Here is a 24,065-nt window from a genome sequence, read left to right as displayed (position 1 = left end):
TGCCTTACAGCTGGATCTCATGGAGGCATTTCCTCAAGTGCTGGGCTGTGGGTGTAGGGGAAAAGGGGGACGGGAGAGAGCCCGAGTCCGGCCTGAGTTCCTGTGTTCTGGACAGGCAGACACAGGAGGACTGCTGGATGCTTTCCACTCTGCCCTGGGTGGGCATCTGGCTGTGTGAAGCCACTGACCCCACATGGCGGGGGGGCGGGTGGACAAGGGGGAGCCCCCGTACCAGGTTCTCAGTCTCTGGCATCCCACCCTGGATATGGCAGAGGAGCTAAGAACAAAATAGGGGTCCTGGGGATACAGAAAGAGGGAGAGAGGTTCCCACGCAGGTGAGAGTCCTTAGTTTGGTCCATGGCTGGAGCACAGGAAGGCCTTCTGACAGGAGATTAGGCATGGCTCATTAGGAGAAAGCCTATCCCATCATCCAAGCACAGCGGGACTTGATGAACAGAGACAGTCTATGGTTTTAGAGCTTTATTGTAGAAAGGCAGGGGGGAAGAGAAACGGTAGAAGGAGAGAGAGACCAGCCATGGCCAAGAGGAGAGAAGGGGGAAAAGAAGAGAGAGAAGGAAGGCTAGAGAGTACAAAAGAGAGAGTAAGAGGGAGAGAAAGAGTGTGGGGAGGGGCTAAACAGCCCCTCTTATAGTGGGCTGTCATCTTGCTGTTGCTAGGTAATGGGGAGGAGTCTAGGCTGAAGGTCAGAAGCTTGGGACATTGTGTACGTGACGGAAAGCCACGAGCCTCTCCTGTGGGGGCTGTGGGGACAGTAACTTCGACAGGAGCCAGGGTCCAGGAGACATGAGGGAACACCTACTGTCCCATGTAGGTGGGAATTACCACCCATCGGGTTCTACCAGGGTTCCACCTCTCAACTTGACTGGAGACCAAGCTGTCTGTGCATAGCCCAATTGCCCCACACACTCAAGGGAGGCTCCTTTCTCTGTATTAATTCCAGCTTGTGTCAAGTTGACCTTACAAGACCAGCCAGTAAAGTGAGTGAAGGCAAACAGCCAGCTCATCTTGCCAATCGGAGAGCTCCAGCGTCAGGAGAGACAGTGCCTCCAAACGTAACAGAGAATGAGTGACCCAGGAAAACACTCTGGGCTCTAGATATTGACTTGTGATCTTCACACAGGTTCATATTCACAGCAAGTATATCCTCACACATATGCATAACACACATGAACTCAGACAGACAGACAGACACACACACACACACAACTAATCTAAGATGCAATGTCAGATTAGTATAGTAGGTGGCTGGAGTGTAATTTTTGGGCAAGATGGTAATGAAAGGAAAATGGTGCCAATAGTTCCTCCCTCTCAGGGTTATGTTTAAAAATGTAAAGTTCTTCACCTTCAGCCAAAGCATTGTCCACCCCAGACCCACTCCCTGCACTATCTCCCATAGGAAGAACCCTTTGACTGAGCTCTAAGCCCTCAGCATGCGGGAGGACTTCAGGCAATATGTTTTCCAAGGATGCCATTAGTATCTTGTAGCCAAATCTGACTTTTGAACAGCAGAAACTAAGTATCACCCAAATGTGTCCCTTTGTGGTCACCTCTCTGTGATAAGTTAGGCATGGTATATCTCAGGGGAAGTGAGGCCAAATGTGAACTTTATAAGCACATGGAAACTTGAACGGGCCTCAGAGCCTTGCTGAGCCTTGCTGTTGATAAGCCTGGACTATGTCTCATAAAGACGGTTGGAAAGGGTAGGTATCCTTCTCTAAAGACTCGTCCAGATTGCACAGTGAGGAACCCGGGCCAGACTCTAGGCACCATTGGTGCTGGAGCAGGGTCATTTCTGAAACATGCAAAAGATACGATATTGCACTTCTGAGGGGAATTCCTATTTCTGTTCCTTTCTTAGTTTTCTAAGTGCTACTGTGACAAAACGCCACAGGAGGGGGGCCAGGTTAGTGGCACACGCCTTTAATCTCAGCACTCAGGAAGTAGAAGCAGGAAGATTTTCTTGAGTTTGAGGCCAGCCTGGTCTATAGTGAAAGTTCCAGGACAGCCAGGACTATACAGAGAAACCTTGTCTCCAAACAAACAAACAAACAACAAAGAGCTTACAAAGCACAACCCTGGGTGACTTAAGTAATATAAATTTGTTTCGGTGGTCTGAAGAACAGAAGTCCTTTTGGGATAGGGTGAGAATCCTTTTCTAAAGACTCGTCCAGATCGCATAATGAGGAACTCGGGCCAGTTTAGAGACTCTATCTATTTGCCCATATATCCTCATGCCACACTTTGGCACCTCTAAGGGCTCTACCTCCACATACAAGGCTTCCCGGAATAAAGGCTTCAACATATTTCTTTACTGAGTTGAGTCTACAACGGCTGATCTCTAACTGTTAAGAGACTATGCCAAATGCTCCCACACCTTCTGTGGAGCCTCCTAGCCTACAGTGCTGGCGAATTTTTTGTCTAATTGGCTAGAAACATTCATACACTTGCCATTTTTGGTCCTTCTTTTTTCTAGTATTAGGTGAGACAGGTGGGGTTTTTTTTTGTTTGTTTGTTTTTGTTTTTTGTTTTGTTTTGTTTGAGACAAATGCTTTTGAAAACTGACTCTTAGAAATCCAACATATCACATCGTTAGACAAAGCTGATATCACCTTTCATTTCAGAGCCTGAAAGCAAGGTTCTAGAGGCAGTTACTGATCACCAGAGATAGACCTACAGGCATTGATAATGTCCTGCTTCCCTGGAGAAAATACCTTTTTAGAAAAATGAATACCGCCAGGCACTGGTGGCGCAGCTCTTGGGAGGCAGAGACAGGCAGATTTCTGAGTTTGAGGCCAGCCTGGTCTACAAAGTGAGTACCAGGACAGCCAGAGCTACACAGAGAAACCCTGTCTTCAAAAAAAAAAAAAAAAAAAAAGAAAGAAAGAAAAAAGAAAAATGAATACCATTGAATCTAAAACATTGTTCTTGGATCTAAAGGAAAGGGATTTAATGAGGAATTTAGAAGGAGGGAATTAAAAGATGATCGCTAACAAGCAGCCAACAATGAAGGCTCTTGCAGCAGGGTTGCAGTTGTATCGTGCACACAACAAGGGATGTTGTTTGCATTCATTTCCACATGAATACTAACTCCCCTATTTGGTAATTATTGTCCCCAGCACAGTGGTATGAGCTTTCTACAAGTGCTACCATTTGATTTAACAATGAAGAAGGACAATTAAAATAGTCTTGCTCCTCCCACATCCTCCAGCATAACCTGGGTGTGAAGTGAGGTTAACCTGGGTGTGAAGTGAGGTTAACCTGGGTGTGAAGTGAGGTTGGGGCTGACCAAGGCAAGTGGCCATGAGATTCCGAGTAGGGGACATACCTAAGAACGACTCCTAGGAGGTGAGGTCAATTTTGTGAATGCTTGATTATGAGATAAGGGGAAAGGACACTCACAGTTCCCACCTCTCCCAGGTCTGTGTATAAAGACCTGGCTCTGTGTAGAGACCTGTATGGCGCCAAGAGTTAGAATTTTCCTGCACATCATCAGGACTGTCCAGTCTTGGTCTTTTGACATCTGGCAGGAGATTGGCATGTATGGATGGGTGCTAGGTTGAGAACATTTGAGACTAATAAACTGTGGCCAAGCTGCTCCTAGAAAATTTAACCTTCTCCTCTGCCCTCTAAACCTTTCTCTCCCCTCCCTCCCTCCTTCCTCCCTCCATCCCTCCCTCCTTTCCTCCCCCCCTCATTCTTGCACACGTTTTCTCTCTCCCAATACATATAATACACACTTGACATAATTACATAATTGTAGTTATATAATGTGACTCACATTAGAGAATATCTGTGGTCATAATCCTCTATTACATCCAGGTTTGTCTGAGTTACATAGCATTTACACAATATTGCTTTTATTTTTTTCTAGTGTTTGTAGACCATGAGATTAAGCAGTCAGCTTGCTCTGCAACACTGCTTTCATTTTATTGCCATCTTAAAAAAAGCTGCCTCTGGAGCCACCTGCTGACACAGTGTAGAATCCTTTGCAGCTAAGATCACTAAGCAAAGTGGCTCTCTAAGCAAACAGGAGAGAAGCTCAAGATTAGACTCTGCTCCATGGACTTCCCACAGCCAAGCAGTTAAATCATCCTGAAAATCTCACTGGTCATGTGGATACTTGGATCCAGTAAATGGGGTAGCCATGTGAGGTCCTCTAAAACTCAGGGACCTTTGATTGAAACTACTGTTGACGTGGTTTTGAGCAAGGAATAAATATTGATCATGGCTTGCCACCATATCTTATACCCAACATGTAAATGCTGGTATTTATTCCACATGCAACAAATAAGGAATATAGATATGGAATCTGTCTCAATTCTCCCATAACAGAATACTAGCAATACATCAAATTTGCCATAGTCCATTTTGCCCACTTAGTGATTTGTTTCAAGAACTTTCCACCTGGGGACAGAACTTTTTCACATGAATGTCTGAAGAGTTTTCTGTAGAAGTTGAATTGCTATAGCAAAGGGGGGAAAAAAACTTGGGATTTTGGTAAGAAAATGTGTTTTGTTCCTTCCCACACTGTGGGTCGTTCCCCCCTCCCCCAAGGTCTGGCCAAAACTGCATGTGGTTGTGCTTTTCAAATTTCTGTTTATCTGAGGATAGAAATTGTCCCAGAGTTTCAGCATTATTTGCAGAACAATAGAGAATAGAGAATAATTCTCTGTTCATGCTTTTTTATTAAATTGCTCTTCTAGTTGTATTCCCGACACTAGTTTAAACCCCTTGTCTGTGTTTTGTTTCTAAGCCAGTTAGTGGTTTGCTCTTTAACCTTATTCATACTCTGGCTATTTTTTTCTATGCTAGAAAACTTTTTTTTTATTTGTAGTGCTTTAGTCCCTTTAGAAAGCTCTGATTCAAATATCTAATATCTTCTTCCTTTCTTTCTTTCTTTCTTTCTTTCTTTCTTTCTTTCTTTCTTTCTTTCTTTCTAAGACAGTATCTTGGTGACCTTGATGACTTCAAACTCATAATCCTCCTGCCTCTACGTCCTGAATATTTGGATGGCAGACCTGCCTTATCTGGCATCAATGGGAGAGGAGGCTCTTGGTCCTATGGAGGCTCAATGCCCCAGTGTAGGATTGAAGGTGTCATGCAAAGGATTTGAGGTTTGGCATTATGAAGCAAGCCTATGAGAGGCTATTGGTGAAGCCCAGTTGCAGCAGAAGACCCTAGCATAGTGGAGATGCCAGTATAATGGGATGATCACTAAGAACAGCAGCCATAGTGGAGTGGATCAACCTGAGCTTAGAGTGCTACAGAGGGCAGAGTTGGAGAAGTGAAGCAAGCCCTTTGGAGGAGCTCAGAAGATCATGTGTGGATCCCAGACACTGAAACAAGAAGCTGTAACATTGAAGTTACATTGAAGATGCCAGAGCCGTGGGCTATCTGCTGAGGAAAGCTGCTAACAGGGAGTGGAATCAGCCTGGGAGAAAGAAGTTGGTTGCAGTCAACAAAAATGGGAAAAAGAGTTCTCCAACTCTTGAAGACAGTTTTGACATCAGATGTGGAGATGCAGAGTTTGGAGTTTGCCCAGCTGGTTTCCTATCTTTTGCTTTGGGGATTAAGTGATTGGATGAATCTCAGACAGGACCTTGAACTTTGGGCTTTTAACAGTTGAGACTGCTATAGACTATAGGGGCTTTGTAAGTTAGAATAAATGCATTTTTATTATGCTATGTTTAGGTATGACCCCCATAGACTCATGTTTGAACAAGCCAGGGAGTGGAATGTGATGGTTTGTATATGCTCTGCCCAGGAACTGGCACCATTAGAAGGTGTGACCCTGTTGGAATAGGTGTGTCACTGTGGGCGTGGGCTTTAAGACCCTCATCCTAGCTGCCTGGAAGCCAGTATTCTGCTAGCAGCCTTCAGATGAAGATGTAGAACTCTCAGCTCCTACTGCACCATGCCTGTCTGGATGCTGCCATGTTTCTGCCATGATGATAGTGGACTGAACCTCTGAACCTGTAAGCCAGCCCCAATTAAATGTTATCCTTATGAGAGTTGCATTGGTCATGGTGTTTGTTCACAGCAGTAAACCCTAACTAAGACACCTATGAACCACAACAACAACCAGTGTGGCAAGATTACCCTAAGAGTACAGTAGTGGCCTACATGACCTTGGTATAATCTCAAAAAACTGTTGTAAAGTGTACAAAGTAACAATGTAACAGCTCTCTAATTGGACTTAAGACTCACTCAGCAAAAGGGAAATCACACCAGGTACTGGAAACCTAGCCAACTACCCAAAGTAGTGACGTCATGGATCTTGGAGGAGCACCTACAGTTGCCACTGTGAATTAGGTTTGCTGCAGACCTTTTTTAGTCCCTGTCTGCGTAGGACGGGTCTCTGGTTGCAGGTGGACAAGCAGTTGTCGAATGAATGACAAACAGAAGCAACACAAGAGATTGTGTAGAATCTGAATGTAATTTTTCAAGTCAAGCATCAAACTTTTTATACAGAAGAGTAACAAGAAACCAGGCAAACACACCCTCTAAGTTACAGTGACACAATACAAAAGAAATGTGTACATCAAAAGATGGCCAGGGCCGGGTGTGGTGGCGCACGCCTTTAGTCCCAGCACTCGGGAGGCAGAGGCAGGCGGATTTCTGAGTTCGAGGCCAGCCTGGTCTACAAAGTGAGTTCCAGGACAGCCAGGGCTACATAGAGAAACCCTGTCTCGAAAAACCAAAAAAAAAAAAAAGAAAAAAAAAAAAAGATGGCCAGGACCAGGCCTTGATAACCACTAAGAAGGGAGCCAGGTGTAATGCTAGTCTATTGTTAAACCCACCACCAGGGGTTCTTAGTAAATGCCTGATTATGCTGTTTCTTTGGGCCTAGAGAAGAAACCTGTCTCAGGGAGATTCCCTAACTCTTTCATGGTAAACCCACCTATTCACTAGGCCATTGTGAATTCCCTTGTCTGGGTAAGACTGGCTACTGTCCTAAGTAAACACTCTGCAGACCAGCCCTGAGCTATTTCGGCTCTGTTCTTTGTAATGCCTAATTAGTTTCACCATCTCTATTAGAAGTAAATTTGAATGTTACTGAATAGATAACCTTCTTACTGAATTCCAAGTTTGTCGGCTTCAAGGATTTTCTGGAATATTGGAACACTGGGGAAGGCTTAGCTATGTCAGAATTCAATCTTTAAAGGCACTTATAATAAAATAATACTAAAAGAGAGCACGTGCATCCATACACCAGACTAACGCAGGGCTAAGGTATGAGTATACGGGTTATAAGAATGCCTGGTTCCAGGAGATTGAGTTTCCTTGAAACTCCCTGCCTCGTGAGTGCTTCCAGGCCTCTCGGCCTGCCAAGCAGACTTCACTGGAGTGTGCGTAGCATAGGTTTAAAACTTGTATTGTGTTAACTGGATTCCTAAAATTGCACGAGAATCCTTATGAAAGATGCTGAGGGTCCTTGACCCCCAGTTGGTTCTGATTGGTAAATAAAGTGGCCAGCAGCCAATGGTTGGTCAGGGAGACAGAGGTGGGACTTTAGGATTTGTGGACAAAGGGACAGAAGAAGAAAAAAAAAGAATTTGGGCTGGGCAGTAGTGGCACACGCCTTTAATCCCAGCACTTGGGAGGCAGAGGCAGGCGGATTTCTGAGTTCAGGCCAGCTTGGTCTACAGAGTGAGTTCCAGGAAGATAAAATAAGATCCAGGCTTGCAAGCTGCAGAAGAGAGAGCATATCAAATAAGAGCCGGGGAGAGCCAGTCCCAGGCTCCCCGCCTCCAACTGGGTCTAGGGTAGCAAAGATCAAATATGTATTTTAGTAAGAAATAACTCAGGAATATCGGAGGGGAGACATTAACAATGTGGAAGTTTGGGTGTGGCCCAGCCATTGAGCTCTTTAAGGTATATTAAAATAGAAGGCTGAGGGTGTGTGTGTGCCTTTCATTTGGGAACTCAGAACATTGGGGTGGTTATCAAGGAACTTATGATGCCACCGCTAGGGTGGTTACAGCACCATAATAGCTTAATGTAACAATTCTGAATATTTATCCTTATATTCACAAGTAAGTGTAGTCCTCAACCCTTTGCAACAAATTGATATCACTACAGAAAACTACAATAAATCAAATACCATAATTATGGAGCCTAGCCCAACTGATAATCTACAACATAATGCTTGCCCTAAGGCCAAGCGTCAGAAAGATTTTAAGAACCAGAGGGACAAGGAGTTTGCTGTGGGATTGTATCTCCTAGGAAGGAATGTCAGAAGTGACACCCATTAAGGCTTACACATGTAACTGCCTTGAGACACGAACAAGGACAACAGACATGCTAAAGTGGATGAGGAAAAGCCTAGGCCGCAAACTTATACAACGTACAGGCAGTGAAGGAATTCTGAGAGTGGGAGAAATAGTCTTCTCCAGGGAAGAGCACACACACCAGTTGGTTATCCAAAACCAAATGGTTGGTCCTGAAAATATTCATACAAGAAACATTATACAGATGGGGCAGATTGTATTTACGTATTTAGACCACACAAACTCTCTCTCTCTCTCTCTCTCTCTCTCTCTCTCACACACACACACACACACACACACACACACACACACCAATTAATGGAAGAAAAAGGCCATGAAGTTTAGACAGAGCAAGGAGGAGTTTATGGAAATGTTTGGAGGGAGGAATGGGAAAGAAAATGATGTAATTATAATCTCAAAAAATAAGTAATTTTAAAAATGTACAAAGTAGTTTTGCTCCCTTCTCAGAATTTGAGTAATTATCACCTTTATCAAAAGATTATCATCTTCAAAAGAAACTCCATATAGTCTATAACATTTGAATGATTTTAAAAAAGGCATGAAATAGGGATTGGGAATATGGCTTAGTTGGTAGAGTGCTTGCTTAGCACACATGAATTCCTAGACTCACTCCCTAGCACTGCATAAAATTGGGCACAGGGGGGACTTTTGGGATAGCATTGGAAATGTAATTGAGGAAAATACATAATAAAAAAAAATTGGGCACAGTAGTACATAACTATAATCCCAGTACTCAGGAGATAGAGGCAAGAAGATCAGAAGTTCTAGGTCATTCTCCACTCTAAGACCAGACTGGGCTATCTGGGACTTTGTTTCAAAGTAAAAAAAAAAAAAATATGTGATCCCCAGGATATATTTGTGAATATTTGTATTCATTTTCTCACTCATAGTTTGTGGTGATTTAAATAAAAATGATCTTATAGACTCATAATGCTTAATCACTGGTAAGTGGCACTTTTTGAGAAGGGTTTTTTGAGGTGTGGCCTCATCGGAGGGAGTATGTCAGCGTCCGTGGCAGGCAGAGCCTCTCTCTTTCTCCACTTTCAGATGAGGGTGTATCTTCTCTCACTCCTCCAGGACCACAGCTGCTTCCCACCATGCTTCCTACCATGATGATAATGGGCTAACCCTCTGAAACCATAAGCAGGTCCCCGATTAAATTCTTTCTTTTATAAGAATGCCTTAGTTATGATGTTTCTTTACAGCTATAGAGAAGTGACTAAGACTTTGTTCTAACATTAAAAACCTTTTCAGAATCAAAAGGTACGCTGTCATGAACACTCCATGCCAGAAAATAGGTAGATACATCTGTCTTTCCATAAGCTCCAGTTTATTGAATAACAATAAATATATAAGCTATGTTGGTTTAGTTGGCTGCAATTTGCTAAATAGTTAAGATTTCCCTTGGTAATTGGACATTGACCAAAAAAGAAAAGCATTCCAATCTTCCTCATGACACAGTACACAGTAATTACATCTCTATGCATGTATGTATGTATGTATGTATACATGCATATATGTAGGTTAAAGAAAGGCTACAAAGTGTTAAATAAATCACAACAGTTTAGAGGACTTAAGGAGGCCTTAATAGAGGTAGAAGTGGGGCTGGAGCAGTGGCTCAGCAGTTACAAGTGCCAGCTGCTCTTTTAGAGGACTGGAGTTCAGGTCCACACCCCCATTAAAGGCACACGACTGCCAGCATTCTCCTCCGGAGAATCTAATGACTTCTTTTGGCCTCTGCAGGCACCTATAAGAATGTGGACTGATACATAATTGATCATAAAGTACATCTTTTTAAAACAGAGACAGGGCTGGAGAGATGGCTCAGTGGATAAGAGCACTGACTGCTCTTCCAGAGGTCCTGAGTTCAATTCCCAGCAACCACATGGTGGCTCACAACCATCTATGATGGGACCTGATGCCCTCTTCTGGTGTGAAGATGGCTACAGTGTACTCATACACATAAAGTAAATTAATAAATCTTAAAAAAAATAAAACAGAGACAGATGTATAGAGCTGATAAAAAAGATGCAAAGAGAGTCTCTGGTGAGGTGTGGGAAGAAGACATGTAGCCCTATTGGCCTATGGAGAATCACTGTGGAGCCAAGCCACCAGACCTTAGGGTCACAGGGTTGAGTTCAGGCCTCTGAGCTGAGCTGAGTTGCAGAGGCAAGGTGAAGACCTTGCTCAGGGGGTGGGCTGCAATTCACGTAGGCAGAGTTAGCAGTAGGGATTGACCCTAGAGGAAGCCCTGGGACAGTACGGAGTCCTCTGCCTGTCAGTCAGGGTAAGTGGTGCACATATTGAGTGGCCAGATGACAGCTCAGTGGAGACCTTCATCATCACAACATTTTATATCGTCTTCTTTATAGCATCCAGGAGAGGGGGTTGTGCCTTAGATAAATTCTTGGGGCTGTTTTTTTTCTGAGGGGGTTTAATATACCCAAGTCCTCACCTGGTCTGATCTATTCTGATAGGTTTATAAGGTAGTATAGAAATAGGTTATTTACCAAGATAAACACCATAGATATTACCCATAGATGGTGCTAGAAAGGTGGAGGTGTCTACATGCATAACAAGAAGAGTCATCTTGCCTCTGAACTGAGGCAAATGGACTGTACATGCTGAACTCAAAATGAAGCCAAATGCTGTACGTGCAATGGGAAGCACACACAGGGAGAGGTCCAGGATGTGTGCGCACTTCTTTACATAATATGGATTGGTTTTCTGTCTGGGCATTTCCTGGTCTGCAATTTTAGCAAGCACTCTCATTTATTCAGCTTGTTTCCCAAGGCTTAAATCTCAGTCATCACTGAAGCAATCTTTTTCCTCACCTCCCACATGGAACAGGTTCTCTCCCATCATGGGAGATGAAGTTCTCCTTCAGAGTGTCCTCAGCGATGACTCATGTCCTCTGTTCGGACCTTGGCTCTCCACCTACCCTGGAAGTCCCTCACACAGTCTATTCTAAGTCTACTGGGGTTTCCTCATCGCTTCTCCAGCCACTCTTGAAAACATCAACAGGATTGAATTGAATTCCCATTGCCTTTTGATTTGGATTCAATTCATTTTTTGGCTGAGAGGATTCCATGAAAACTCCCAAGGAAAAAGGTCATAGGACACTTGGGAAAGACTAGTGTTCTCCGAGAAATCCTGGGAGGCATCTCCTGCTTTTCAGTATACTCCCAGCATCCTTAGCCCTTGCTCATGGAAGTGTCCCAGAGGCACAGTGTGTGTGAAAACTGAAGTGGGCAGAAAGGATGGACCACGAGTATGAGCCAGCCCTACTCCCCGTTCCCCACATTCTTCCCGTTTACCCAGCGTCTGCTCGAAAGGTCTGCAAACTCATCTGGGGCAAGGTTTTCTTCATAGCAAGTGGTCTCTCATATGGCATGGTGAAGAAAGTGCTGGAAGCCAGGCCATCTCTGTGAGCTGGCAATGTGACAGGGCGGTAACTTTGATTCCTATCTTGTGTCCATATCAGATATGCTCAGCTGGCTTCTCAGATGTTTTCTCAATGAGGTTTAGAAAAAAATAAATAAATTAGGATATACTAAGTATACACAAGAAGTTTCACTGTGGCTTCATGTGAACGATCCTCAGACATGTATAATGTTCTTTGATCATCTTGACCCTGCCTAATATCTCTTTTCTGCCATTTTCCATTCTCACTGATTACTTTTAACAAGTTTTTAGATATCTTCAGAATCTCTAGGCACAGAAAAATACAAAACCGAGGAGTTGCCTCCGAAGCTAAAGATCTTCCCAAACATAAAGCTGAAAGAGCCACGTTTGGTCTGAAGGACTTACATGGTGGAAGGAAAGAACCAACTGCCAAAGTTTTCCTCTGGCCTCCATATGCATGGCATGGCCTGTATACACTTGCTCAACTTCATACACACACATATCCAATAAATAAAAATGAAACAAAAAAGAATACAGAGCTTCTAGAGAGACGGTCACGTGATTAAGAGCACAGGCTGCTTGTGCAGAGGACAGGGGTTCGGTTTCTAGAACCTAGGACACAGCTAAACCTGAGCAACTCCAGTCCCGTGGGATTCGGTGCCCTCTGCTGGCCTCTGAAGGCACTGCACTCACACAGCACACAGACGATGCAGGCCGAACACTCATACACATGAAATGAAAATTAATTAAAAAAGAAAGAACACAGGGCAGGTGCACCTATGAACACACAGAAGTCGTGATGGCGTAATGAGGCCCTGGAAAAGCTCAAGCTAGACGAAACACCAGAGAGGGGTTGGGAAAGATGGACCCATGGTCCCACCCACGTCTGAGGACATATTGGTCATCAAGAGCTGTTGAGAGAGGGAGCGTCAGTTTCAGTGTTTGTTGAGGTTGTGACCCCTGGTAGGCAGATACATGCTCCAGAGCAGGCTGCAAGCCCGAGAGTATGAGAGTATTTGGATGGAACTAATAAGATTTGGGTTGGGGTGGGGGAGGGAGAGGGGGAGGGGAGGGGGAGAGGGAGAGAGAGAGAGAGAGAGAGAGAGAGAGAGAGAGAGAGAGAGAGAGAGAGGGAGAACACATGGAGTTGGGTGGGTAGGTAGATTTTACTGGGATATGTCTGTGCCCATTTACTTATTTTACATGCGGCTGTTTTCTTGCTGCTGTAGCAGAGCTGAATGCTTATGACAGGAAGCCAGTGGCCCACAGCATTAAATATGGTATATGCTATCTGGCCCTTTGCATAGCAAAATTAATAACCCCTGATCAAGATAATCCAGTTCATTCTTATTTTCCACAGGCGACAGCATTATTAAACTCCTGACCCTATGGAATGAAGAACCCTGCCGGGCGTGGTGGCACACGCCTTTGATCCCAGCACTTGGGAGGCAGAGGCAGGCAGATTTCTGAATTCGAGGCCAGCCTGGTCTACAGAGTGAGCTCCAGGACAGCCAGGGCTACACAGAGAAACCCTCCTGTCTCAAAAAACCAAAAATAAGATAAAATAAACCTTTTTGATTTTTTCCAGTGACAGGTTTTGTAAGCATTACCAGGTCAAGGTTCCCTGATATGTCCTTGAAGAATTTAATCAGGATGGTTGAAGGAGCCACAGCAAAACTGAGGCTGTCACAGTTTTATTGGGGGCAATCAGACTTTTACCTTTATCAGAAACAGACTGTTTGCCAGGATTAGCACAGTTGTGGTTGCCAGGATACAAAAATGTCCGAGAACGACAAGAGTGCACAAAATTAATGTCTACGACCATTACACATTAGTGGTCCCATCAAGCTTCCATGCTTTCTTGACTAGTCAGGGAACATACAGAGAAACCCAGAGAGGCCTGGACGCTTCCCTGTCTGCTGAAGGAGTGCATCTGTCTCTCCGGAACTGCCAGAAATTCCAGCCTTGGAATCCCATGATATTTACCTCTCAAGGCAGCTAGGCCAGAACTCCATGGCTTCCTGCAGGGTTTCTCATGGACACACTAGTAAATCATGGTGCTAGGAGCCAGTCCTGGCCTCCCTTAACAGACCACACAGCCATCCTACAGTTAAAGGTTTGTCTGCCGGCTCCCCAAAGGGGTCTGTATCACTCCAGGAGTTTTTAACCTACAACCTTTTTTTTTCTTTTTTTATTTCTCGTCCTGTCTTTTCTTTCTTTCTTTCTTTCTTTCTTTCTTTCTTTCTTTCTTTCTTTCTTTCTTTCTTTCTTTCTTTCCTTTCTTCCTTTCTTCCTTTCTTCCTTTCTCTCTTTCTTTTCTTTTTGTTGTTTGTTTAGAGATAGGGTTCCTCTGTGTAGCCCTGGCTGTCCTGGAATTCACTCTGTAGACCAGGCTGGCCTTGAACTCAGAGCCGCCCGCCTCTGCCTGCAGAGAGTTTGGATTAAGGCGTGGTCCACCTCTGCTCAGCTATAAAGTTGGTCCTTGTACCCAGTTCTGCAGCCCTCTTACCAATACCTATTAGCTTTTGCACTAATCAAGTTCAGTTGGGCCTAGAACCCATCAGAACTGCCCTAGGACTAAAGGTGGTTTGTGTGTGTGTGTGTGTGTGTGTGTGTGTGTGTGTGTGTGGAGTGGGTATTATTGTTTTTGTGTGTGTGTATGGGGAGTGTTAGCATTCCTTCTAGGCTCCATCCAGCAGTTACCTGGCAACAGCCAGGTAGGCCAGGCTTACTATAAAAGGGGCTGCTTGCCCCTCCTCACTCTCTTACTCTCTCTGACCCTCTTCTCTCCCTGACCCTTCTCCCTCCCTCCCTTCTCCTCCCTCTTTCCTTTACTCTTCTCCTACCCCCATCCCCCTCTCAGATTGTTTTCTCTGTCTCTACTCCCTTCTCTGCTCCCCTTCCCATGCCTTAGATAAACTCTACTCTACACTATACCTATCATTTGATTGGTTTCTCCTCTTTTTTTCTTTTTTTTTTTCTTACCTTCTTCCTCTCTCTCTCTCTCTCTCTCTCTCTCTCTCTCTCTCTCTCTCTCTCTCTCTCTCTCTGTCTCTCTCTGTCTCTCTCTGTCTCTTTCTTTCGTTCTCTCTTAATAAAACACACCAGAAGGTGTGCATTAAATGGGCTTTAGAATCTTTGGAAGGGGCCAAGAAATAGATCATGAGCCAAGCGTCCAGAAATCTCTCTCGGAGCTGTTGCTAGTGCTACTGCAGTTTCAAAGAGTCTGGGAATTACACCTTAAGTTTTTCCCAACTCTGTAAGTCTGTTCCCTCTGCTGCAACAAAATCCCATGCGCTGTTTGGGCTATATGACAGAATTTCTCTCTATGTGACAGAATTTCTCTCTCTTATTTTCCTGGAGGTCAGATGTCCAAGGGCAAGCTGCTTCCAGCACTGGTTTCTGGTGAGACCCCCTCCTTCTGGCCTGCAGACTATTCCAGACTGGAAAACATAACCTCTGCTCACAGCAATGGGGTCAGAACAATAGCTTAACTGTTGGATTTTTGACGATAGCGGTGGCTGTGAGGGCTTAAGTGGCAACACCCTGATAGGTTAGAAAACTAGTCTCCAGTCAGGCCCTATCCTAAGGCCCCTGAGCTGTGAGAGGAAAGTGGATCAAGATTAGTCAAAGAAATTCCTCGAGCCTCTAAGGGTTAAGATAAAGGAGACTTGCCCATCCATCCTGGTTTCCTAGAGAGGTCTGGACAAAGTGGGTCTTAGGTAGGGGTGGTGAAACTTCCTGTCTTGTCTTCCGGGCTTGGGGTGTAGGACCCTAGGTTGGTAGGGCCTAAAGCCGGCGAGCCCCTTTCTCCAGGACGACAGGGGCGACCTGGGGTATAGGGAACCATTGTGCAGCGACCCCAAACAGTGGGGAAAAGAGGCGCTCCTGCACAGGGCTCTGCAGTTGCAAGGCGCAGGCGCAGGCGCAGAGCCTCCGCGGTCTGGCCCGACCGGTTCCCGGGCGTCCCCTCCCTCGAGCCTTGCTGTGTACTAGCAGCGCCGGGGTTCTGGGAAAGCTGCAGACAAGCACAGCCGGTCCTCTTCACCTGTAACCGCCCAAGACACCCTTCCCTGGGCAGGGACCGACGTTCATTGCCATAGATGACCTGGATTCGCCTGTTCCTTTACTACCGAATTTAATAGTATTTTAGGGAAAGTGGTGAAGTGTGAAATCTGTTACACGGACTGATTGCATGTAAATTTCAAGATAGAAATACATAACTGAGATAGTATAGCATTTTAGAGATAGTTACTAACTGTCCGCTTTCCCTGTGGTGGGCTTTAAAAAATCTTATGTGTACGTCTTGCTTGCATATATGTGCACCATGTGCGTGAATGACTGGTGCCCACGGAGGCTAGGAGAGGGCATGGGATCCTCTGGAACTGGAGTTACAACGGCTGTATGCCACTATGTGAGTAGGTGCTAGGGACGAAACGGGAATCCCCTGGAAGAGCAGCCAGTATTCTTAACTGCTGAGCCATCTCTACAGCCCTCTGTTTTGTTCGCATCCAGGTGTTTCTTTTTGGTTCCTGTCAAACTCTGTGGATGTAATTTCAACCTCGTTGACCTTTATAACAAACCAGTTCTTAATCGCTGTGTGCTCTGGTTGGCTCACTGGTCTTAAGGTTTGGAAATGCATAAAACCACAGTTGATGCAGGTACTCTGAGGATTATTTGCGCTTGGAAATTAACGCTCAAGGGCTACTTCCTGCTTTGGTTTGTTGGAATATATGGTGTGAAAGGCAGCGTCCAATCAGCTGGAGCCTCGAGCCTGCGCTACCACTTTCTGGTTGTGTGGCCTTGGGAAATCCCTTAATACCTTGGCCACACTCAAGCCACCCATAAGATAGTGTAGATAAAAATCTAAAATTGTTTATACACCTTAGGCTGATCAGAGAATTAGGAAGACGTGACTTATGGCTTGGGATGTACAAGCAGCAGTAGGGGCAAGAATTAACACTGTGCATGGATGCCTTTGTGTATCCTTTCAGGGGTCTATGTCCTCCTATCATGCTGTTTGTTATGTACTGAAATGGATTCTGTGGCCTCGTGGCACTGGATGACCACATTGTTGTTAGCTCCAGAGACAGTTTAGGCTGACATGCTTAATGTGGAATCTAGGAGCGATGGGGCAGGCGGGTCGGAAGGCTGTCCTCTTTTGTACTTAAGAATTGATATGGGTTATATAAGTGTTCTTTTTGAAAATGACTTTTTTGCCGGGCGGTGGTGGCGCACGCCTTTAATCCCAGCACTTGGGAGGCAGAGACAGGCGGATTTCTGAGTTCGAGGCCAGCCTGGTCTACAAAGTGAGTTCCAGGACAGCCAGGGCTACACAGAGAAACCCTGTCTCGAAAAACCAAAAAAAAAAAAAAAAAAAGAAAGAAAATGACTTTTTTTCCCTGTCAAAAGCTTTTTTCCTGTCAACAACCAACTGACCCTTAAGATCCTAAACAAGGTCCTTTACCGTTAGCTGCTTTTTACACTTGCAGATGGATTCCGTTATGCCTTTATGTCTTATTCTGCTCTTCCTAAAAAAGCATGTTGTCATCTTCACTTAAGAGGGTTCCCAAGCCATGCGTGGGCAATATTAATATTTATCCTATCTTTGAAACTTCATTCTCAGGCTTTAGTACAGCGATAACGATAATAAATAGCAACTACATTATCATTATAAATTCTTAAAAAACAAAACAAAACAAAACTTTTTTAGTTGTGGGACTGGAGAGATGGGTTAGCAATGCGGAGCACGGGCTGCTCTTCCCGAGGACACAGGTTCAGTTCTCAGCACCCATAAGGTGACACACTACATTGGCAACTCCAGTTCAAGGGATCTAATACCCTCTTCTGTCCTCCGTGGCACTGCACAGACATACATGCAGGCAAAACACTAACACATAAAATAAGCATAAATCTCATTTTTTGGTCTTAGTTATAATAGGAATAGGAAACCAACTCCTTTTTTTTTTTTTTTTTTTTTTTTTTTTTTTTTTTTTTTTAGGTTTTTCGAGACAGGGTTTCTCTGTATAGCCCTGGCTGTCCTGGCACTCACTTTGTAGACCAGGCTGGCCTCGAACTCAGAAATCCGCCTGCCTCTGCCTCCCGAGTGCTGGGATTAAAGGCATGCGCCACCACGCCCGGCACCCAACTCCTTTTTTTTAAATTCTCTTTTTAAAAAGATTTATTTATTATTATACCTAAGTACACTGTAGCTGTCTTCAGATGCATCAGAAGAGGGCGTCAGATCTCATTACGGATGGTTGTGAGCCACCACGTGGTTGCTGGGATTGGTGCTCTTAACCACTGAGCCATCTTTCCAGCCCAGAAACCAACTCTTAATTCTGAACATTTGCATCTAGGATAAGACTTCCTGAAGACCATGCTTCTCATTTCTATTATTTTGTTGTGATGGTTGGAAGGGAGGTGAGAGAATAAACTTAACAAATCACACTCACTGTGACCACTGGTGTTTTCCTTAGCCTGCTGTGGTTACTGCGGTGGAGCAAGGGTCAGAGCTCTTGGCTTCAGATTCAAATGTCACCAAGTGGGAGAGTTTAAAATGCCTGACTACAGGTGAGGGGTCTGTGGCCTCCCTTCCCCCAGCCTGGAACCTGCTTGCTCAAGGGTGGAGCTACCTGCTCATTCGTCCTGCCACACCTACTGCTGGAACCTGCCTTTGCTGCCTGGAGGCACACACGTGTTCGTCCTGCTACTGGACCCTGAGTTACTTGGCGGGATATTGGGTTCCCTCCCCCTTCCTTTATAACTGAGTGTCTGAAAATAGTAAAATTGAGCCTTGATCAGAATGTTTGTTGTCTTGGCTCCATTCTTTCTTCCGCCCCGTCTAGATTCCTCTCTTTTCAGATCGAACTGCCATTCTCAGTTGAACCGTTCGTGTTGTGGACTGCGGGCAGGCCGCAACAGGGGTCAAGATGATCTGAAACCTTAGGAAACCTGTTATAAAATGTGCCAGATACTGTGTGGGGAAAACAGTGTTCAAAGGGGCCGGAGAGATGGCTCAGTGGTTAGGAGCACTGCCTGCACCTCCAGAGTTCCTGAGTTCAATTCTCAGCAATCACATGGTGGCTCACTGCCATCTGTAATGGGGTCTGATGCCCTTTCTGATGTGTCTGAAGAAAGCTACAGTGTACTCATATACATAAAATAAATAATTCTTTTTTTGTTTGTTTGTTTGTTTTTTGAGACAGGGTTTCTCTGTATAGCCCTGGCTGTCCTGGAACTCACTTTGTAGACCAGGCTGGCCTCGAACTCAGAAATCTGCCTGCCTCTGCCTCCCAAGTGCTGGGATTAAAGGCGTGTGCCACCACCGCCCGGCAAAATAAATAATTCTTAAAAACAAAAAACAAAACAAAAACAGTATGCTCTCTTAACCACTGAGCCATCTCTTCAGCCCCTATAGAAATGTCTTAAAACCAGTCTTACTTTTAAATCTGTGTGTTCACTAGTGGATTCCATGTTCTCATCCACCACACAAACTGGGTTTTTGAATATGCAAATCCCAAGGACAATACCAGTGTACAGACAAATGTGCTAAGCTTTATTTGAGGTTTAAATGGGGGGTGGGGGTTCTCAGTAGGCTGTCATATGAAGTGAAAACAAGACTGAGCACTCAGGAGTAAGAGTGACCACCTTGGTTAGTTTTTATTCGTCAATTTGACAGAAGCTAGAGTTGCCTGAGTAGAGGGAGTCTCGATTGAGAAAATGCCTCTATCACATTGGTCTGTGGTACATTTCCTTAACCAGGGATTCACGTGGGAGGGCCAAGCCTGTTGTGGGGAGTGGCACCCTGGGCAGATGGCCATGGAGGATATAAAAAAGTAGGCTAAGCAAGCTACTGGGAGCAAGCCAGTAAAAAGCACTCCCCCACAGTCTTTCCGTTCCTGCCTCGAGTTCCTGCCCTGACTTCCTTTAGTAATGGAAGATGAAATCAACTCTTTCCTCAAGTGGTCCTGGCGTTTATCATAGCAGCAGAAACCAAAGGGACACACACACTCACACACACTCACACACACACACTAACTTTCTAATAATGCATGATGAGGCTTTCCATTGTTACTCATTCTCGTTTCAGTTCTGAATTTCCTTGTCAGGAAAGATAAGATAGACTACGGTTAGATTTATTATTATTTTTTAAAATTCTTGCAGGAGATGAAACTAAGGATAATTTGGGGACTGTTCAAAGCAGAACACCCAAGGCTGATAAACTTCAAGAGAAAGCTCCAAAATGGTCTAGAAGACGTGGGCCACAGAATCCTAAGCATGATGATACAGAAGCGTGCATCTGATATGGGCTCATGGAGATGAGATCTGTTGTCATGATTCTTATGAGAATGATGGAGAGACAGAGAAATGGAAAGACTCTATAGAGGAGGAATGGGGACCTCACCATGGAGGACGGAGTTCTAAAGACCATGTCAACACCTCTGCCCAGTGGAATTCATCTTTTGGAGAGAAGCCCTACGAGTGTTGTAAATGCTGGAAACATTTCAGCAATGATTTTTACCTCTATATGCACCAGAGGATGCACTCAGGAAAAACCATATAAATGTTCTGAGTGTGGGAAATCCTTTTCTAACAGTTCCCACCTGATTCAGCATTTGAAAACACACTCAGGGGAGAAGCCCGTCCCATGTGTCGAGTGTGGGAAAAGCTTCAGCAATACTTCCCACTTTACTGTCCACGAGAGAACTCACACAGGAGAGAGGCCTTGTAACTGTCCTGATTGGAAAGGGTTTTGGCCTTAGTTTCCACCTTCTTAGACACCAGAGAACACACACTGGAGAAAAGCCTTACTAGGTGGAAAATGTTCAGTCAGAGCCCCACTCTGGTGACTCATCAGAGGACGTACACGGGATAGAAACCTTTTAAGTGTCTCTCCACTGTGGTGAGCCCTCCAGTCAAAGGGCTGTTTGCTACCCAATCTAATCGGGTAGCAGAGAACCCATGAAGGAGAGAAAGCTTACAAAGGTCCAGACTGTGAGAGATGCTTCAGTGAAAATGCTTACCTTAGTTAGCACTGCAAAATACACATCCAGGTCTCCCCAGCCTCTGCAAGTGCGGCATATTCTTCATGAGTGGACCCCCCAAAACAAAAGGTCCAGACTGTGAGAGACGCTTCAGTGAAAATGCTTACCTTAGTTAGCACTGCAAAATACACATCCAGGTCTCCCCAGCCTCTGCAAGTGCGGCATATTCTTCATGAGTGGACCCCCCAAAACAACAACAACAACAGCAAAATGTTCAGGGGAAATGGTCCCGATCCTTTCATTTTTGGCCTCAAAATTATTCTCGAGTCCCAGAGCCTGCTGAGGTTTCTTTCTTTTTTCTTTTCTCCTTATTAGACTGTTAAAATTAAGGTGCTCTATGCTCGTTGCTCTCTGAAGTGTCTTTGTTGTGTTTGCCAAAAGATCTAGAAAAAGTCAACGTCCCAAATTAATGCATGGGAAGAACCAGGTCATCTTGGTATGAAATCTCGAGGGAGGGACACCACTAACGTTGAATAAAAGGTAGACATTAATACCATCAACAACAACAACAACACTCAAGGGGCTGGAGAGATGTCTCAGAGATTAAGAGCACTGGCTGCTCTCCCAGAGGTCCTGAGTTCAATTCCCAGTAACCACACGGTAACTCATAACCATCTGTAATGAGATATGGTGTCCTCTTCTGGCATACAGAAATACATGTAGGTAGAACACTCTATATACACATATACACAGTAAACAAACAAAGAAACAAACCTTAAAAAAAAAATCAAAGCCAGGAAGTAGTGGTGGTGTCTGCCTTTAATCCCAAGGCAGAGATAGGCAGATCTCTGAATGCCAGGTCTACTTAGAGAAAGACTGTCTCAAAAAAACCAATTATACACACACACACACACACAAACACACACACATATAAACTCAAGGTGAGATAAGAATATAAGAATAGCTTCAAAGGAAAATATAGGGTACTCATGACTAAACAGACATGAAATTGGGAATTATGGTTGCAATTGAATTACTGTATTTTGTCTTAGCAAATGGAGATAGATTCTTACTGATTTTGTGGGTTTACCCAGGCAAAACATACTTTTAAGCAAACACTGTTGATTTCTTGAATGTTTTCTGTGTCTAAAAAAGAAGATTCATTTTGAACACTTCACTCACTAGAATTGTTTGCAGCATCTAGAACTGTTGTGCTGCACTACTACAGACTCAAATCATACATGTCAATTAAATATTGATTCAGACAAGATGAATCTTCAGACCCATTCCCTTTGTTGCACCAGCTACTTGTTGGGTTCTGAAGAGCAGCATTTGACTAGTGGCTATTGTGTCATTCAAGTTCTTTCTAGAGCACCATTCCTGACAGGCTCATAGATACCTCCCAATTCTGTGACTCTGGCCTGATGTTTTGTTTGCCCAAAAGAATTACAATACTGTAGAAGTGGGATAGAGTTTTAAAGCATCGAGTCATGCGATTGATAATGACTGTTATCTTCTAATTTATGTCCGATTAAGTGGATTATCTAGTAATGGTTGCATTGTCTTGGCCAAAATCAGAATAACAAGAAGGATCCTGAGTTCTATTTTTCAATGTGGACAGTCTTTTCCCTGAGTTAATTCTGTGTTTTACCTTCGGACACAATTTCTTAGCTTCAGGAGTGACAGTTTTAGTTTGCCTCTTTGTATGCCTGGCGTATGGAACTGACCACCAAGATTTCATCCTATGTTCTGGGCAAATGCTGCTTTTTGAGCATATTAGATACATCTCATTTTCTCCTACTAGTGCCCAAAGGTGGGAGACATTTGGGAAGGTTAAGACTCATTTAAGGAAGCAAGCCAGTAAAGAACATCCCTCCATGGCCTCTGCACCAGCTTCTGCTTCCTGACCTGCTTGAGTTCCAGTCCTGACTTCCTTGGTGATGAACAGCAGTATGGAAGTGTAAGCCAAATAAACCCTTTCCTCCCCAACTTGCTTCTTGGTAATGATGTTTGTGCAGGAATAGAAACCCTGACTAAGACAAATTGGTACAAGCAGAGTGAGGTATCCTGTGACAACCTGACCACATTTCGGGGGGGGGATTGTGGAAGGACTTTGGAACTTTGAGCTAGAAGATCTATTCAGTGTTAAGAGCTCCGTGGGGTGTTGTATAGGAGCTTGGAAGACAATGTTGAGAACAGTGCAGAAGATGGAGGCCTGGCTTGTGAAATTTCAGAGGGAAAATTAAAGACTCTTTTCAGGGACATTATTACTTTGTGAAGATTCTGTGGTTCTGGTTAGCTGGGGCTGAAGAATCAGCTGTGATTTACAAGATACCAGAACTACTAAAGCAAAAACTTTGCATTACTGGGACTATTGATGCTGCTTAGCTGGAGCTAAGAAATTAGCAGTGATGAAGAAGAAACCAGCATCATTGAGGTGACATCTTCTGGGAAGTGTTTTCTGAAAGCACAAAGAGGCTGTGTTCCAGAGATAGCCAAAGTTGTACCTCATGCTGCTGCAGGACTTGGTAATGTGTAAGAGTTACCCATTAACTGGTGGTACTGGTTTTGAAGGCATGAAGGGGTCACGCAGAGCAGCTGAGGCTTGGCACTGTGAGAGGCCATGGAAGGCCATTGGTGAAGGTGCAGCCTCAGTTGCAATTGATGGCTCAAGACCGAAGGGGTCATGCAAAGGAGTTGAGGCTTGGCACCAGGAATAGAGCCTATGAGAGGCTATTGTTGAAGCCAAGTTACAGTGAAAGACAGCAGTGTTTCGGAGATGCCAGGACCATGAGATGACCACCAAGAACAGCAGCAGCAGTGGACTACAGGCAGCTGGAGCATAGATGACAACATGTGTGCTACAAAGGGCATGGCTGGAGAAGTGGCCCAAGCCCTTGGAGGAACCCAGAAGTGAGTTGGATCTCAGACACTGGACAGTTGGAGTTTAATTTTTGCTTTTGATTGTGACTGTGCCCTGATATTTTTCCCTCTTGAAGGAAAAAAAAAAAAAGACTCATTTAAGTTGCCTAGAATTTCAGCTTACTGTTGGTTAGACTTAGGAACATGGAGAGACCCTCATTAGGAATGTGGTGTTAGGGCCAGAGAGATGGCTCAGCTGTTAAGAGCAATGGCTGCTCTATCAGAGGTCCCCAGTTCAATTCCTAGCACTCGCATGGCTGCCTCCAGCCATCTGTTACTGTAGTCCCATGGGATCCAGTGCCCTCTTCCAAAGTGCAGCCATACATGTAGACAAAATACATAAGTAAATAAATTGAAAGAAAGGAAGGAAGAGAAGAAATTTGGAGCTAGATAGAGTTGGCTGTGCCTGCTGCAAAGGGTTGGTAGGTTACAGTTCCAT

This window comes from Mus caroli, unplaced genomic scaffold (assembly GCF_978045245.1).
Source record: "Mus caroli unplaced genomic scaffold, Mus_caroli_1 scaffold_16, whole genome shotgun sequence".
Classification (NCBI taxonomy): domain Eukaryota; kingdom Metazoa; phylum Chordata; class Mammalia; order Rodentia; family Muridae; genus Mus; species Mus caroli.
Note: the sequence above shows the minus strand (reverse complement) of the source record.